The sequence below is a fragment of the Sarcophilus harrisii genome, chromosome 2 (assembly GCF_902635505.1).
Source record: "Sarcophilus harrisii chromosome 2, mSarHar1.11, whole genome shotgun sequence".
NCBI classification, from domain to species: Eukaryota; Metazoa; Chordata; class Mammalia; order Dasyuromorphia; family Dasyuridae; genus Sarcophilus; species Sarcophilus harrisii.
In genome coordinates, this window is record NC_045427.1 from 276,520,314 (window position 1) to 276,525,920 (window position 5,607).

The 5,607-nt window shown below is 32.4% G+C and overlaps 1 pseudogene; it reads right to left on the reverse strand.

Annotated features, from left to right (window-relative positions):
- Positions 1 to 5,020: 5,020 nt before the first annotated feature.
- LOC100919549 lies at positions 5,021 to 5,392 on the reverse strand (annotated as a pseudogene).
- Between the last annotated feature and the right edge of the window lie 215 nt (positions 5,393 to 5,607).

Sequence of the window (5,607 nt, forward strand, 5' to 3'; positions counted from 1 at the left end):
ACTATGATTAAGGAAAAAATTTTAAAGCAACCAAAAAAAAACATTTAAATACCGAGGTGCCACAATAAGGATCACCCAAGATCTGCTTGCCCTACATTAAAGGAAAGAAGGGTCCTGGAATATGATATTCCGAAAGGCACAAGAACTTGGATGCGCCAAGAATAAACTACCCAGCTGTCTGAGCATTTTCTTCCAGGAAGAAGATGGACATTTAATGAAACAAATGAATTCCATTTGTTTCTGAAGAAAAACCAGAATTAAACAAAAATTGATCTCCAAGAATAGAACTCAAGAGATGCAGAAAGGTAAAAATAACTCTGAGAATTGTATTTTGTTGTGGATATACAAAAGAATACATGTATAATTTGATTGTATTGATATAACATAAAAAGGAAGTAGATATGGAAAAGGGATGATGGCAGAATAAGGTGGGAAGGAGGATAAAAGAGGGAAACCACATCCCACAAAGAGGCTAAGGAAACTTTTCATATCTGAGGGAATTTAGAGAGGGGAGGAACAGTGAATCTTACTCTCATCAGAGTTGGCTCAAAGAAAAATAATTGACATTTGTTTTAGAGAAAATTTTCCTCGCCCTCATTAAAAAGGGGAGAGGAAAAGGAAAAGAAAAAGAGTAATAAGGGAAGGAAGGGGAAAGACTCAAAGTGGGGGAGGGAGGGATTATAAAGAGGATAAGATCATGATACAAGAGGGGTACATAAGTTTAAAAGGGGAAAGAGGGTTGGGGAGGCAAGAATAAGTAAAGCACAATCTGGGTTATTAGGATGGCAGAAAAAACAGATTTAGTAATTCTAACCGTAAATGTGAATGGATGAACTCCCCATAAAGAGGGAGGCAGATAGCAGAATGGATCAAAAAGTCAGAACCTTAAATTTTGTTACAAGAAACACATTTAAAAGGGGATACATATAGAGTAAAGGTAAAAGGCTGGAGCAAAATCTATATGCCTTAGATGAAGTCAAAGTAGGTAACCATCCTTATCTCAGATCAAGCAAAAGAAAATTGATCTAATTAAAAGAGATAAGGAAGAATATCCTATTAAAGGAGCATAAACAACGAAGCAATATCAATATTAAACATATATGACCAAGTGGATGGTCAGCCCTAAAGGGAAGTTAAAGAGTTGCAAGAAGAAATAGAAACAAAACTGTAATAGTAGGAGATCTCAACCTTGCACCTCAGAATTAGACAAATCAAACCACAAAACAAATAAGAAAGAAATTAAAGAAGAAATAGAATATTAGAAAAATTAGGTTGTTGGATCTTTGGAGAAAATTAAATGAGATAGAAGGGAATATACTTTCTTCTCAGCAGTTCATGGAACCTATTCAAAAATTGACCATATTTAGGACATAAAGACCTTTAAATTAAATGCAAAAGCAGAAATAGTAAATTGCTTTCTTCAGATCATGATGCAATAAAAACTCATTCAACAAAAAGTTAGGGGAAATAGACCAAAAAGTAATTGGAAACTAAACAATCTCATCTTAAAGAATGATTGGGTGAAGCAGCAAATTATAGATACAATTAATAATTTCACTCAAGATAATGACAATGAAGAGACATCATACCAAAATTTGTGGGATGCAGCCAAAGCGTTACCAAAGCGTTAAGAGGGAATTTTATATCCTTAGAGGCTTAATTGAATAAAACAGAGGAAGAAAAGATTAATGAATTGGGCTTGCAACTAAAAAAAACTAAAAAAAGACCAAATTAAAACCCCAATCAAATACTAAATTGGAAATTCTAAAATTAAAAGGGAAATTAAAAATATTGAAAGTAAAAAACTATTGAACTAATTAATAAAATTAAGAGTTGGTTCTATGAAAAGCCAATAAAATAAGCCTTTGGTAAATCTGATTAGAAAAAGGAGGGAGAAAATGAAATTAGTAGTCTAAAAATGAAAAGGGAGAAATTTTCCAAATGAAGAGGAAATTAGAAAATAATAAATTATTTTGCTAACTTTATGCCAAAAATTTGATAACCAAGAAATGGATGACTACCTCCAAAAATATAGACTTTAGACTAACAGAGGAGGAAGCAAATTGTTTGAATAGTCCCATTTCAGAAAAAGAAGTAGAACAGGCAATTAAACAACTCCCTAAGAAAAATCCAGACCAGATGGATTTAATGTGAATTTACCAAAATAAAGAACAATTGCCCCAATGCTATATAAATTATTTGATAAAATAGGGAATGAAGGAGTCCTACAAAAATTCCTTCTATGACACAGACATGGACTGATACCTAAACCAGGTAGGCTGAAAACAGAGAAAGAAAATTATAGACCAATCTCCTAATGAATTGATGCTAAAATCTTAAATAAGATATTAGCAAAAGATACAGAAAATCATCCCAGCATAATACACCATGATCAATAGGATTTATACCAGCAATGCAGGGCTGGTTCAATATTAGAAAACTATCAATATAATTGGCCAGTAATAACCAAAATTAACAAAACCATATGATCATCTCAATATGCAGAAAAGCATTGAAAAATCCAACATCCATTCCTATTAAAACATTTGAGAGTATAGGAATAAATGGACTTTTCCAAAATAATCAGCAGCATCTATTAAAACCATCAGTAAGCATCATGTAATTGAGACAAACTTCAAACCTTCCTAAACTTGGAGGAAAAAGTTGCCCACTTCACCATTACTATTTAATATTGTATTGAAACAATAGCTATGCTAATAAGAGCTGAGAAAGAGATTAAAGGAATAAGAATAGGCAATGAGGAAGCCAAATTATCATCTTTGCCGATGAACATGATACAGAGAACCCTAGAGACTTGCAAAAAGTTAGTAGAAATAATCCACAACTTTAGCAAAAGTTAGGTTATAAAAAACCCAATAAGTCATCGCTTATATACCAATAAAAATCCAACAGTCAGAGTTACAAAGAGAAATTCATTTAAAGTAACTACGATAATATAAAATATTTAGGAATCTAGTGCCAAGGGAAAATCAGAAACTATGAGCAAAATTACAGACCACTTTTCACACAAATTAAGTCTGATCAACCAATTGAAAATATTAAATGCTCTTTGGATAGGGCGAGCAAATAATAAGAGGACAATATTACCTAAACCTAATCTATTTATTTACGCCATACCAATCAGACTCCCAAAAAAATTTTAATGACCTAGAAAAATAACAAACAAAGTTCATGGAAAAACAAAATCGAAGAATTTCAAGGGAATTAATGAAAAAAAAATCAAATGATGGTGGCTTAGCAAATTAGATCTAAAATTATATATAGAGCGCAGTTACCAAATTTGGATTGGCTAAGGAATAGATTATTGATCAGTGGAATAGATTAGTTCAGGACAAAACAGTCAACAAATATAAAGCAACCTAGTCTTTGATACCCAAAATCCCAGCTTTGGGATAAGAACTTACTGTTTGATAAAATTGTGGAAATTGGAAACATTATGGCAAATTAGGGCATTGATCCATACTTAACGCGTACACCAAGAAAAGGTCAAATGGTTATGACCTAGCATAAAGAATGAAATTAATAAATTAGAGGAACATAGGATAGCACTCCAGACCTTGGAAGGGAAAGGTCTTTATGACCAAAGCAGAACTAGAAATCATTACTGATCACAAAATAGGAAATTTTATTATACAAATAAAAAGTTTTGTAAAACAAACTAATGCAGAAAAGATTAGAAGGGAACAATAACTGGAAAATATTTACAGTCAAGGTTCTGATAAAGGCCTCAACCAAAATATATAGAGAATTAACTCTAATTTATAAAATCAAGCCATTCTCCAATTGAAAATGGTCAAAGGATATGAACAGACAATTTCAGATGAAGAAATTGAAACTATTTCATCAATGAAAAGATGCTCCAAGTCATTATTAATCAGAGAAATGCAAATTGACAACTCTAAGATATCATTACAAACCTGCGATTGGCTAAGATGACAGGAAAAATAATGATGATTGTTGGAGGGGATGCGGGAAAACTGGACATTGATGCATTTTGGAGTTGTTAACGAACCAACCATTTTGGAGAAGAAGTTTGAACATGCTCAAAAAAGTTATCAAACGTATACCTTGATCCAAGCAGTTACTACTGGATTATATCCCAAAGAATTATGAAGGGAAAGGAGCTGATGTGCACAATGTTTGTGGCAGCCCTTTTGTAGTGGCTAGAAACTGAAACTGAATGGATGCCCATAGTTGAGAATTGAATAAATTGTGGTTAATGAAAATTAAAATTATTTTTCGTAAGAATACCAACAGGATGATTTCCAGAAAGGCCTGGAGATTTACAGAACTGATGCTGAAAGGAAATGAGGACCAGGAATCTTATTACCCTGAATACAGATATGACATTCTGATGGATCAGGCCATCCTCAGCAACGAGATCAACCAAATCATTTCTAATGGAGCAGTAATGACCTGAACTAGCTATGCCCAGAAAAATAACTCTTGGAGATGACTAAAAACCATTACATTAAATTCCCAATCCCTATATTTATGCAAACATGCATTTTGTTTTTTCACAAGCTAATTGTACAATAATTCAGAGTCTGATTCTTTTGTACAGCAAAAATGTTTGTATGTATACCTATTGTGTATCTAAGTTATATTTTAATATATTAACATCTTCTTCCTGCCATCTATGGAGGGGTTGGGTGAATAAAATTGAACAAGAGTTTGGCAATTGTTAATGCTGTAAAGTTACCCATGTATATATCCTGTAAATAAAAGGCTATTAAATTAAAAAAAAATAAAAATAAATAAAAATAAATAAATAAATCAAACTAAAACTTTAAAAAAACAAGATATCATAAATAAAATAGGAGTTTTCCAAAGCTAGATAGTATATGTTCTTGGAATTGGAATTATTACATAGTACATGTGCATGCAATATAAGAAACAACTGAACTATGTATATGAATTAATCAATTTTAGTAATATCCATTTTGTTTTCCTAAGTGAAGGCTTAAAATTTTATAGTATAGAAGCTCTCCATTAGGTTTTACACTGAAGATTTCTTTTCAAATATCTCCTTTGAGGCAGATATCAAATACAAGAATTTATCTTTGTCCTCATTTTCATAAATTTCAGAAATAGAGGTTGAAATGCTCACCGTGCTATATCTATTCACCACTAGGAAGAAAGCTTTATTGGCATTCAATTAAAGGCACCTTCTAAGTATTTGGATTCGTTCATTCATGGTAGCATGATCTGGTACAAGGAATTTGATTTTATCCAGTACAAGAAGTTGTTTTCATCCTTGTTATCTTTCTATTAACATGAGTATCTAGGTAGAATGCTGCTCTTGAATAAGTCTCACACCAACGCTTTGCTCAAAGATTCTAGTCTACTTAAAGATCTTTTTAGAAGACATTATGGGGGACAGGGAAGGGGTAGGGAAGAGAGAAAGAAAAAGGAGTGGGCTTTGGTAGGTTTGATGACCACGGGCTGCAGGAGAAAGGTGGGGATATCAAGGAGGTGACTACAACAGAGTGCCCTTAAAGCTACAGTAACTTTTTTTTCTGCAAGCATCATTCTTTACCATAAGATATACACAATTACATTAAGCAAATTTCAAGATATAATCTT